Consider the following 14,549-nt stretch of genomic DNA (forward strand, 5'->3'; position numbering starts at 1 on the left):
ATACTACACCAAATTAATGCCTTAGACATCGGCTTAAAAAGAAACATAGGTACACACATTTAACTACTCTCTACATTATGAAAATATGCAACTGTCATCAGGATAATTGTTAACAAAATTATAACTGTCTTCTCGTTAATGGTACAATTGAATAAAATGGACAAATTGATTATAAGTGTTCCTCAATAGTAGGCGAGAGTATCCAATTAGCTGTTAACGTTGGAATATAAAAAACCTTCGCCACTCTCATCCAATTCAAATTCTAATAAAACACTAAAATTTCAATTAAATAAAATTCAGAGTAATTAACAACTTGGTCAATTAAATAATATTAAATAATAATAGCACAGTACAACCTATCTCTTGCTCCAGCCGCCGAATAAACTAAGATAGAAGTAATTTTCGACAATTTCAAAGGGAAAGTTCGGTCAAATTTTAAATCAATTGGAGTGGCCAGAATAAATTCACTCACCCGTGATAATAATTCTGAGGTTCACTTTCATTAGGGTCCAAAACCGCATCTTGGCTTCTGGATTCGGGTTGGAGTCACACGAATACGTTGTTCCCACGAATTAATTTATTGTTCTCGCGGAAAATAATCACACGAATAAGTTCCACAGAATATATCAGAAAACTACAGGCGAACTTTACCGTTCATACTTCAGGAATAAGTTCAACAAATTAGCCTATAACGAAAAACTGGAACCAATCCTTATTGTCCGTATCGCTCGAATAATTTCAACAATATTATAACGAAACACAAAGAAAGATTCTATCGTTCATATCTCACGAATTGTTCAACATAACACAACGAGTACAACGAATTAATTCGACATCAACTAAACACTAAAGACAAATTTTATCGCTCGTAGCACGCGAATAATTACAACAAATATAACGAATCAATTGCACTTAATTTTTATCGTTCGAATCACAAAATAAATTCAACAAAATATAACAAATAAAACTTATTTCACCGCAGTGCGTCTCGCGTTTGAGAGTTCAGGAGAGTTCATTCGTTCGCTCAGGAGTCCATCGCTGACTTACTCGAGGGCTGTCCATGGACATTACCCTAGCCTAAAACGCATGGGAAACTCACCTTTTTCTCAAGGCAGAGAAAGAGTGAGAGCTCAAAATTGGATGGAGAAAGAGATAGTTCCTCGTGGAAAACTGTCACCAGATTGCAGTTTTTTCTCCACGAGGCAGAAGAATACGCTGTACTGTGCACAATTCTTATATTCTAAAACGCAATAATCTATTTCTCTTACTAGAGAAAATTGAAATACCCTTACGTCTAGAAAAAAATGAAACATTAGAAAATTCAGTCTGATCACGCCATCGAGTCCAAAGTTCAATGATTTTAGATTGGCGTATCATGAGAAATAAAAAAATTAAATTAATTCACCTCCTCTCAATAATTCTACCCATTACATTGCACCCCTCTTCGGTGAAGGGTGGACATCCCCTTCTGCACTTCTAACCGTACTCTCTCTCTTTGACACCTTGGGAACTTTGGCTTTGTTCATGGCACTATCACTAGAACTCACTTGTTGGGTGGTGGTCACCTGGGGCAGAGGTGCAGTCGCCTCCTCGCCGCTGGGGGTGGGTGTGGTCTGACTGGTCAGCAGCCTCCAGGCCACCATGCCGCCGGACAGTGCCATTACCATAGTGACCACTGCGATAACGTAGTACCAGCAGGGAACCAGCTGGTCAGAAGACTCCTCCGCCTCCAACTCTCGTAGGGAGTCCATCAAGTGGTTGACCGTGACCTCTTCCACTCCGCTCATTCCAGGCCAAGCACGACCTTCTTGCAGACGTCTCGCCAGCAGCAGGCGAATCTGGGAAGCCGAGAATCGACCCTCAGCCAATGACAGGGCCGCTGGGATGTCGATGGCTACTGGCCTCAGTCGCACCTCGTTTCGACCACCAAGGTTGGTTGGTGCAGGAATCTGATAAGAGGGGTGACTGAGTTTGTACCCCTTTATCGCTCGCATCACTCCAGTTCCATGAAGGTGTAAGATGATCCTTAGTCAGCACACGACGTGTGCAGTGCTGACGGGTGAGCGTGATCTCTCCCAGGAACAACAGGCTCCGACAGGACGGGTGGTGTATGGCATAGAGTGGTGAAAATGCTAGGGTGAGCGAACCCACTCGGTTACACTGTTCAAGCATTGATTCACTCAGTGTGGAATAACAGTCTCTGTCCTTGCTGACAAATAGAACTGTAGAGTCGAGTTGGTAACGCACACTCACATTAGTGTGGAAGTCCTTGATGGGGAGTACAAGTGCCTGAAACATATCAAATCTGCATCCAATTGAAGAGAGGGGTACAGTCAACAATAGTTTAATCACTTCACCACTGGTTACCGCACAAGTCTTTATCAACTGGTAAAATGCCATCACTTGAGAAATGTCTGTTCCAAAAACTAATTCTAAGCCACTAGGTAAACTTGACCGAACCTTTAACAATATATTTCTTAATTCTAAAGGCGATTATAAATTCATACTCAATTTACCGCTAGCAGCATCATTTAGACATTGTAAAATTTTTCTTAAATCTATTAAGGCCTTAAAAGTAGCAAGTTCTAATTCTTCTAACGCTGTAGAAATGTCCATATATACATGTAGTAAGTTCTCTACTTCAATAGTTTTCTTATTAGTTGTTAAAAATTGATTCTTAAGAACAGTTAGGTTACCATAGATTTCTTGTGAAACCCTTCCTAACTCTTGATGATTACGTTCCGTTTTCCGACTGAGTTCTCTAGTAATGGTCAAGTGTTCTCCTTCAATGTGTATTAAACTGGCAGTTTTCAATTCCGTCAACTCTTCGCTGTGTTGTACCTTCTCTAAGTCCTCACTCTCGGCTACTCCAAATAAAATATGAAGGCTCCAACCCACCCACCCCCCCAAGTTTATTAATCCTCTACGGCTCCGTCCATAGTACAGATCGGTTAACGTTTGTACAATATCTTTTAATTCATTTTCCATTGATATTATTCGTTGAAGTACTTTATGTTGAACTCCTAGAGCAGGGAGTTTCTCGGCCGCTTGTGCTAGTAGGAACGCTGTATCCTCTGTTCGTCCCTGAAGTTCGGCTACTTCTTGTCAAGTTTCAGTGAGATTGATTTCAATGACGATGGTCCACTTCTCTCCGGTAATAAGCGCCTCTCCCATACTTTCGAACCATACTCCCTCCTTGTTAGCTTCGTGTGGAGAGATAGACATCACACCTGTAACCAATTATATTCGATGTTCTATTCTGTCAGAGTTGTCTTTATTCCACCCTTATTCCACCATAATTCCACTAATTTTTATGGGTTGACAATTTGGTTACCCATTCTTTCAATTTCGATCAATTCCAATTAGGAAAACGGTTTTAATGTCAAGTGCCAATTGAAGTCAACAATTTCTCTGAACAACGGTGACTTAATGTTCAGTGTTGGCCTAGGAACGCTGATTCAACAAGGCTGTCACAAGGTAGAACCGTTGACCTAAAATGTAAACATTGGACTCTATTGTTATAGTTACCACTGTCGCCGCTAGATTGTGTAAGCTTCCAATCGCAGAAATTAATAAATTTTTCTCTGATATTTTTCTCACGGCTGTCGTTCGTTTACCCGCGTGAACATTGTTGCCGTTTCTATTGAGTTGTGGTAAACAATGGGTATTATTAGCTTAGGCGTGTTTGTCACTTTTCTTCTATCATGTAATTCGATACAATAAATTACCTTCCTTCACAATAATTCAACCCGTAATCTTGAACAAATCATTCTCCTAGATTATAGGCCTACTTGCAAACCTTTCTATCAATCATAATAATATTATTCTATAGTCTCTATCGTCGGCATTCGTCGTTTATTGGTTTTATTCACATTTGTATTGAAGTACATTTTATCACTACAAAAATTTTACTACTAAAATTCTTTCACTACTAAATCCTTACTGAAATAAATTGGAACGTTTCTTGTTCTCTTCTAGAACGTGGGCCTATTCCAGGGAAGTTCAACCAGGGCTCGGTTTGAGTACTACCGCCTACTCAATTCAACGATAGCCCTTACCCCTTATGGTTTTCACTAACCAACTGGTCATCCCTTACTGCAACAGCAATTATAACGTTCTCGAATCAGATACAATAAAATTCGTAATATTTCCATTGAAAATATTAATAAACCATCCCACAAAATTCAATGACAATTCAATATTATACAGTTGCAATTATTCTCAACATGACTTACAAGGTAACAATTTAACAATAACTAAACATCAATCCTCATCAATCTAATCTCAATTCTAAAATGACAATCAATTACTGCATCTCTGTATCAATGTATTGAAATTAATTTTTATCCATCATAGTCACGTAATCTAAAACAATTCTTCCTAACACATTGAACTACAATAATCACGAATTCATCAATAGCATCATAACATAATACAACAGTTAATATTTCATAGCCTTGGACTCAATGAAATTAATCGTTATCAATCAAAACATCAAATAACCATGAGCACTCGTTATCGAATTACTCATCAAGTACAACGTAAATCAATAATTCATCGAAATCATATTCTCATAGGAATCATAATTATTGAATCGCAATTAAGAATACATTACAATAATTCGTCATTACATTAAAATTATACACAGTAGTCGACAGCAATCGATAATAGCATTAATTTTCGTCAGCAGCATATGAGTCAGCAACTCTATCTATAACTTATCTCTTTATCGCACCTTAATCATCATCACATATAAATCAACATAATAGCATAGCAGTTCTAATCTATAATCGTCTAGTATTCATCAACATCATAATAACGTCATCGTCTTATCAATATTCGTTCATCTTCGTACTAATCGTAAATAGTTTTTTTTTTTTTTAAACTAATTCCTTAATAGTTTGTTGTCGGATGTACTTTCATCTCGTTTCGAAGCGATTAGCGAGCCATTGTGTATGCCTTGACATCTTATAACAATAGGCGGCTGTCCGTCTTCTTTCCTTTATTCCATTTCGCTCGTGAATAGTGTATTGATCTAACACACTCATTCATTCTCGATAATAATATTATGAAATTTAATATTATTCATGGTCTTTTTTTTCTATCTCGATACAATAGCTTTTTACTCGAAATTCCTTTCCTATTCCGTTCTACTCCAATTATCACGTAATTATACTCCATTCAATCGTTACATCAAATACATTACGTTCATTAAATTTTCCGTGCGAATTCATTCAATACTCTTTCCTTAATACCGCTTTTCTACTCTAATTTTCGAACGCAGTTTTCTGACATGCTCGGGTCATAACTTTCTCTCATTTTCCAAATATCGTTCGCCTACCCTAATTTTGAACGCAGTTTTATGACATGCTCGGGTCAAACTTTCTCTCATTTTCCAAATATCATTAGCCTACCCTAATTTTGAACGCAGTTTTATGACATGCTCGGGTCATAATCTCCTTATTTCTTATACTAGGTGCTCTCGATCGCAGAGGATATGGTGATCTCTGCTCCAGGTTTACACGCTCGGTTGGTTAAAAAGTGAGGTCCCGTGAATCTTCATCAAAAACGTTGTCTGGTGAAGAGGGCTCCATCACTTCCACGTTTCCTTCTTCTGGTCCCATCTCGTCATTGTCGACGCGATTTCGTGATTCCTCCACATATTCATCTTCATCGCTATCTGGCTGTTGATAAGGTTCTTCTTCTCCATCTGTTTCATTCATGTATTCGTCATTGTCCATTATATCATTCTCGTCTTCTTTCTCTGCTTCTGAGTCATTGGTACTTTGTTTCTCTTTGTTACTAGCTTTCAGCCTATTTACATGCACTACTACTTGTCTCCCATCGGGTAGTTGTAATGCATAGTTCACTATCGATAATTTTTTAACAATGATAAATGGTCCATTCTAGGATAGGTGGAATTTGGTCGCCTCTCCCGGTTTGACAGCCGGGTCGTATAGAAAGACTGATTCTCCCACTGCAAATTCTCTCAGCTTTCTCCCTTTATTGATTATCTTAGATCTTTTTTCAGCAGATTTCACGGATTTTTCGTGGGTTGTTCTGTAGGCTTGTGACAATGTATTCCTCAGTTTGATTAGATGGTCGCCCACGGCCGTCTCCTGGACTTCCCTTGGGATCACACAGGTCCCTGGAAATATCATCTCTCTTCCGTGTAGCAGATAATAAGGGGAGTATCCAGTCGATGCATGAGGGATAGATCTATAGGCGGCTAATACATACGGTAGCCATTTATCCCAGTCAACTCCATCCCTCTGTACATAGTGTGCAATTGATTCATTCAGTGTCCTATGCAGGCGCTCCAATCTACCATTTCCTTCGGGATGGTATGCTGTCGTCCTCAACTTCTTAACTCCTAATAGATTACACACCTCGGTGAACAGTTGGGAAAGAAAGTTGCGGCCTTGATCGCTAAGAAGTCGTCCTGGTACGCCGTGTCGGGTGATAACGTGGGTGACAAACACACGTGTGATCGTCTCTGCTGTCTGGTCGCGAACTGGCACGGCCTCTGCGTAGCGGGTGAAATGATCAATGAAACTAACGTAGTATCTATTGCCAGCTTGTGTTACAGGCAACGGACCGACTACATCAACACTTATCAGTTCAAACGGATATCCAGGTTCCTCTGCAGTTTGTAAGGGTGCTTTTAACATGATGGGTGTTTTCCTTCGAGCACACTCATGACATCTCATTACGAAATTTTTTACATCTTCGTCTATACGTGGCCAATAGTAACATTGTTTTATCAAGCTGCTTGTTCGTTCTCGTCCTGGATGGCCCACCCATGGCACGCTGTGGTTGAGCTCGATTATATTAATTCGCATAGATTGGGGTATAGCTAATTTCCACTGTCTGTTCTCTTCTATATTCTTAGTCCACCAGATTATTCCGTTTTCGCATTGACCCTCTCTGGGTTGTATAATCTTATTACACCAATCATCCCCTTTTTGTTCTTTGACTATTTCTTCCTCTGATAATTCACTGTTTTCAATCATCATTACAGCTTGACTAAGAGCTTCACAATTCACATGTTTCTTCCCAGGTCGATGCACCACACTGTACTCGTATTCGGATAATCTTAAGGCCCATCGTGTCAACCTTGAAGAAGGACCTCTCAAACTCAGCATCCATTTTAGGGCTGCGTGGTCAGTGATAAGAGTAAACTTTCTTCCCAGGAGATAACATCTGAACTGGGTGGTTACTGCCCATATTATGGCTAAGAGCTCTCTTTCAGTTGTCGAGTAGTTCCTTTCGGCTGTATTCAATTGTCTACTTGCATAGGCGATAGGTCGTTCTTCTCCATCAAAGTCTTGTGATAGTATTGCACCAACAGCCACCCCTGATGCATCGGTTGCTACTGTGAATGGTTTTGTAAAATCAGGAAAGGCTAGCACTCGGTCTGAACATAGGGTCTGTTTCAAGCTGTTGAATGCCTGTTCTTGTATAACTCCCCAATCAAATTTCACTTCCTTCTTTGTTAATATCATTGGTCGTGCTATTTCTGCAAAATCTGGTACAAATCTCCTGTAGTAGCCAGCTAGACCTAGAAATCCTCTTACTTCTTTCACGGTTTTTGAGGTTGGGAATTTTACTACTGCTTCTATTTTCGACGGGTCAGGTTTCACTCCTTCTGCTGATAATACATGTCCCAAATATTGTACTTCCTCCTTTCCAAAATGACATTTTTCTAAATTGGCTTTTAAGTTCACATTCTCCAAAATTCCAAGTACTTGGTCTATCCGTTTGGCATGCTCTTGAATTGAACTACTGGCTATCACTACGTCATCTAAATATACGAAACATCCAGTACCTTTTATGGAGGCAAGAATATTGTCCATTAGTCTCTGAGACGTTGCTGGTGCTCCACATAGCCCGAACGCCATACGTTGGTATTCAAAATGCCCGCCTACCGTTGTGAACGCCGTCTTTTCTTGATCTTCCTTAGCAATTTTAATCTGGTGGTATCCAGCAGTCAAATCGAGTGTAGAGAAATAACAGCAGTTTCCCAGATGTTCTAAAGTTTTGTTGATTAGAGGCAACGGATAGGCATCTGTCTTCGTAACTTCATTAAGGGCGCGAAAATCAGTACAAAAACGGTATTTTATTGTTCTGTCAGTGGATTTTCTCTTACTAAAACAACTGGTGCACTATACGGACTCACAGATGGTACGATTACTCCCTTGTTAAGCATATCCGAAAGGTGTTCCTCTACTACTGGTCTTAAATTTAATGGAAGGGGACTCTGTACGGTCTTTTCCTGATGGGTCTGTCGTCTGTAGTTGGAATCTTATGTTCTACAGGAACATTACAACCCTCCGTATCTGGTTCCCCAATCACTGCCCAATATTTCGTTAGAACAGGCTCCAGGATTGCCCTCTCTCTTCCTGGAAGGTGAGCTATTTTTTCTTTTATTTTCTGACGAATCTCTTGGCTATCAATTTCATCCTGCGATATGGTTGCTATAAATGGTCCAATATTTTCATGATCCAATAACTCACCAGTTCCAACTACTGTCTTCTTCTGTAATTTTATTGCGTTCCCTGTCACGTTCACTATGTAAGTGGTTACACATCCTTTCTTAGGTATGGCTAGAGCTCTGCTGACATACAAACCCGGTATCTGATGGTGAGGTTCAATTAATATCGGATTACGTTGTAAATCCCCATCAATTGACAATTTGATCAACAACTCCGACTGTGGTGGTATCACCAAGAATTTGGAATTCCTCAATTCATAAGTGAATTCGTCATAAGCAGGGTTTTTCGAAACTGTACTGTGCGCGGTGACGTCACGGTTTGAAGCTCTCCCTATGCAGGCTGCAGAGGGAATTTCGTCTCGGCCGCATTGCCGTTGTGACTGGGAATTTCCCTGCGGGTGGGAAATTTTCACAGTGAACTATATTCTAACTCTATTCTAATCTAACTCTATTCTTAGTATAGAGTTCAGTGAATTTTCATAGGTAGCAGAACATTTGATGTCGGCTGTTGGTTAATCTGGATGCGCGCGCCAGGCTGACCCTCCTCCTCCTTCACCACCACTCCTCTCGTTCGATTCTTGTTCTCCTCCTTCTTATTCTTGTCGGCCTCTGCTTCATGTGGTATTTCGTTTCTCGCTATAAATTCTATCTCCTTGTGCTCCATCGTTTGTACGCTCAACTCCCTGGTCACTGTTATCATTGTCTATCAGTCTCTCTTTCTTCTCTCTATCCGATATGCACTGCGCTGACTGGCGATCCTTGTCGCTTATCGCCTATTTCATCATACTCATCTTCTTCTGGTGCAACTCCACAACACGTTATTCGTTTTCTTTTCACGTCTATCACTGCTTCAACTCTGTCTAGGAAATCAGTTCCTAAAATGCCGTCAGATTGTATTGCGATTTCGGCTATAGAGAAAGGGTGAACAAAATTCAAGTGTGCTATCCGACAATTTAAATATTGTATGCCGAGTACCCTCAGTGTAGCGCCCATCACTCCCCGTGATTTTGAGTGTTTTTTCGATAAATCCACACCGGATACTTCAGGATGGACATCTCGGCTCCGGTGTCCACTAGCAGGGTTCTCGTCTCTCCCTCTATGCGTAGTCTGACGTAGTTGTTGTTCGTCTTGCCTGCTGCAATACAAGGTATCCAATCTACTGGTCCATTTTGGGTCTGGCCGGCATCTGGACCTCTGATACCTGGCCGTTCCCATTTGGGTGATTTCGGATATTATCATTTTTTGCTCCCTGTCCACGAGTCGGGCAGTTGAATGAGAGGTGATCGGGTGCCCCGCACAAAAAGTAAAATTTTGGCCTTGCTTGTCCTCCGTCTCAACGTCCACCTCTCGATGTTCGGTTAGGCTCACTCGGATTCGTTCTCTTCCTCCTTGTGGCGCACTCTCTCCCATAATGACCGAACCCTCCGCACTCGTAGCAGGTGTCTTTCTGGTTGCCTCGTTTCGGAGTAGACTCGTCTCTATGTTCAACTTTTCGACCTTGTATTACATTGACATTGACATCATTATTCATATGTTCAGTCACTATTGGGAAGATATTATTACTGGAGTTATTTGAGGGTTGTGCCTCTGCCGTTTGCTCTGCTATTCCGATCGCCTCCTCCAAGTCCTTGGGTGGGAATACTTGTAGCGTGGTCGCTGCTGGGCCCTTGATCCCTCGTACGAAGGCAGCCAGGAGAGTGCGTTGTAGCTGGGCGCGCATCCACTCAGCTTCTTGTCGGTTGCTAGGAGCTGGCATCGCCTTCAATCCCATTTCTCGGCATCTATCGGCAAATGCACGTGCGCTCTCTCCTACATTTTGCTGTACCGTACTCAGTGATAACAGCCAGCGTTCGGGGTCGATGGATCTTTCAAATCTTTGGAGAAGTATCTTCCTAAAATCTTCAAAAGTGACTGATTCGAGTGTGAGCTCTGGGTGGGCTTCAATACACGATGCAGTCGCTCCCGTCGATTTCAAACGACAAATCAATTTTTTGTCTTGATCGTCCCAATTCCCCGTTTGAGCTACAAGGTCGATGTTTCATAGAAACTCTCGTACATTTTGGGTACTTGATTCACCTGAGAAATTTTTAATGAGTGATTGTAATCCTAAATCTTTTCGCTTCGCCACCTGCCTAGTGTTACTGCTACTTCCGGAAGCCTGATTTCCGGCAGCGTCCCGGTTGATTTGTTCTGTCAATTCCCTGTTCTGTTGTCTTAATCTTGCTAGCTCCTCCCTCTCCATGGTCGTATCGTTCTGATCTTCCGAATCTGATATGATTGTGGATAGGTGGCAACTATTCTCTTTATCTATCTACTCCGAATTGAAGGGTGAATTTGAAGGGTCACTTGAATTGAATCAGAGTTAAACTCAAATCAGAGTTAATTAACTCAAATTAATTCTCTTAAATCGATCAATCAAATAGTCAAAATTCCTAACAGTGCATCGATCATTTCAATAAGCATTGAGAACACATTGTGTGCGTAATGGTTAAAACTTGGCATAAGGTCAATTATGATTGATACAAGCTCTACAATGAATTCGGCGACATTGTATGATAATAATCTACGACCATTAGGCATTTTTGCAGCCTATCCCACCGCTGGGGCCACCAAATAATGTAACCGAACTGGCGGGTAGATCTGGTAGCAGGCCCAACCAGTTCGGACATAAACTTAAACCTAGTTAGGAGGTCGGCCCAGTCCTGCCTATACGACCCTGGAAGAGACCCTCTGAGCTTAAGTGGGTTGAAATCTCAACCTCAATGGGAAAGAGGCACAAACTCCTCTAGGAGACGCAGACCACAGCAGAACTGATCGACTCTCCCTCTTATCTATTCAACTAAGTGAGAACAGGGCGACTGGAGAAACAACGACTGTTGAAACGAAATAGATTCAATTTACAAAATAAATTGAATAGATCGATATTATGTATCCCTCAATAGTTCGCAAGAATGTCCAATTAGTTGTTAACGTTGGAACATAAAATTATTCTCAACTCACATTAAATTCGAATTCTAATACTACACCAAATTAATGCCTCAGACATCGGCTTAAAAAGTAACATAGGTACACACATTTAACTACTCTCTACATTATGAAAATATGCAACTGTCGTCAGGATAATTGTTAACAGAATTATAACTGTCTTCTCGTTAATGGTACAATTGAATAAAATGGACAAATTGATTATGAGTGTTCCTCAATAGTAGGCGAGAGTATCCAATTAGCTGTTAACGTTGCAATATAAAAACCCTTCGCCACTCTCGTCCAATTCAAATTCTAATAAAACACTAACATTTCAATTGAATAACATTCAGAGTAATTAACAACTTGGTCAATTAAATAATATTAAATAATAATAGCACAGTACAACCTATCTCTTGCTCCAGCCGCCGAATAAACTAAGATAGAAGTAATTTTCGACAATTTCAAAGGGAAGGTTCGGTCAAATTTTTAATCAATTAGAGTGGCCAGAATAAATTCACTCACCTGTGATAATAATTCCGAAGGTCACTTTCATTAGGGTGTAAAATCTGACAAAGCATTTATTGTAACGGTTCCACTTGTTACTCGTTCCGCTACTACATAGACATCATGTCGTCATTTTCCGTCTGAGCTGTCCGGTGACGTCACAGTCACGGTTCTATGGCACTGCTATAATCAAGTTGGTTTCCTATATTATTCGTCATGTTATTTGTCGTTTCAATTTTAATATTTGTACTATACGATTTTTTGGAATTTATTTTGTCTTTAGGCATCTTACTTTCTAGATATTTGCTACTTTTTCACCAAACGTTTGTAAACGTTTTATGTACGTGGCTGACATTTCTGCCTTCCCTTCTGTTGCTAGAGCGTCGGTCTGTCTTCTTGTCTTTCAATGGTTCCTAGTCAGTGAGTGCACTTACGCGCCCGGTCTAAACTTTTTCATCCAAATTCATCTAGTTTACAGAACGTTTTTAAAAGTGAATTATTCTTTCAAATTAATTCGTTTATTCTATTCTTCAATTGTGTTTCAATTATTCATCGATTTCTTCACATATTTACGCTGATAAACGTTGTCAAGATTGCAACCTCGTGTGGGCATTTATCGCCATTCTTCTGACCTACAGAACGTTTTTAAAAGTGAATTATTCTTTCAAATTAATTCGTTTATTCTATTCTTCAATTGTGTTTCAATTATTCATCGATTTCTTCACATATTTACGCTGATAAACTTTGTCAAGTTCACAACCTCATGTGGGCGTCAATTGCCATTCTTCTAACAATTGGCTTCACCTCTTGGAACTCAAACTTTCAAGTTCATCATCTCTACCATTTGGAAATCAATCTAAAAATTCCACAACTTGAAAGTCGGATTATTCGTTTGGAATTCTACATGCTCCTGCTCACACTTCCACTGGGGGATTTGCCTGCTGTGGTGGACGCTTCCATTCTTGTCATCACATGGCCAGATCACATCGTCGCTTGCTGATGTCCTGTTCTTTTGAGTACTGCGGATTCCTTGCCTGTCTGCCTGGCTGCATCTCTTCTTCAAAATTTTATTCAGGTTACGTAAATCGTTCTATTCAATTTTCATTCAAGCATATATTACATAATTGTTCTATTGATGTCTATCTTGACATTCAATTCACTGAGCCCACCGACGCCTATTAATTGTTCTATTGATGTCTATCTTGACATTCAATTCACTGAGTCCACCGACGCCTATTAATTGTTCTATTGATGTCTATCTTGACATTCAATTCACTGAGGCCACCGACGCCTATTAATTGTTCTATTGATGTCTATCTTGACATTCAATTCACTGAGGCCACCGACGCCTATTGATTGTTCTATTGATGTCTATCTCGACATTCAATTCACTGAGGCCACCGACGCCTATTAATTGATCTATTGATGTCTATCTTGACATTCAATTCATTGAAGGCCTATGTCGCCTGTATTTAACTTGGACAATCTTTACATTGTATTTAATAGCTACCCTTAGCTCTTAAGTGTCAATTTAAGGCCACTGACGCCTATTAATCATTCTATTGATGTCTATCTTGACATTCAATTCATTGAAGGCCCATGTCGCCTGTATTTAACTTGGACAATCTTTACATTGTATTTAATAGCTACCCTTAGCTCTTAAATGTCAATTTAAGGCCACTGACGCCTATTAATCGTTCTATTGATGTCTATCTTGACATTCAATTCATTGAAGGCCCATGTCGCCTGTATTTAACTTGGACAATTTTTACATTGTATTTAATAGCTACCCTTAGCTCTTAAGTGTCATTTTAAGGCCACTGACGCCTATTAATTGTTCTATTGATGTCTATCTTGACATTCAATTCATTGAGGCCACCGACGCCTATTAATTGTTCTATTGATGTCTAACTTGACATTTAATTTACTGAAGGCCTATGCCGCCTATATTACTGTATTCTATTTGTTGAGCACTATCTACAGCTCATTGTCATTTATTACTATTCCTTTTGTAAATCATTAAGATTGAATTTTGCAGCAATAACTTTTTCATTATAGCACTCAATTTATATTCGCAATTCAGGTATCATTAATAATATCTTTTCGATTATTGTTAGGCTTCAATGGTCATTAATGTCATTGACCTAATTTCATTTAAATTTTGTATTTCTCTAACGTTTTTTATTACATGTTGTAATCGTCCCAAGATTTTTCTGCCTATTATTATTTTATTATTATTAAATCTCATCTTGTTGACTCATTTGGTCTTTTATTGGCGTACTTACCACACTGCAAGCTATCAGTATTTTTTTGCACAGAATTCAAAGATTTATTTGTAGGTATTAATACCAACTATCATTCACAGTCCACTGCCCTGACTTTGGATTCTGTCAAGGGTCCAAAACCGCATCTTGGCTTCTGGATTCGGGTTGGAGTCACACGAATACGTTGTTCCCACGAATTAATTTATTGTTCTCGCGGAAAATAATCACACGAATAAGTTCCACAGAATATATCAGAAAACTACAGGCGAACTTTACCGTTCATACTTCAGGAATAAGTTCAACAAATTAGCCTATAACGA

The sequence above is a fragment of the Nilaparvata lugens genome, chromosome X (genome assembly GCF_014356525.2).
Source record: "Nilaparvata lugens isolate BPH chromosome X, ASM1435652v1, whole genome shotgun sequence".
NCBI lineage: Eukaryota > Metazoa > Arthropoda > Insecta > Hemiptera > Delphacidae > Nilaparvata > Nilaparvata lugens.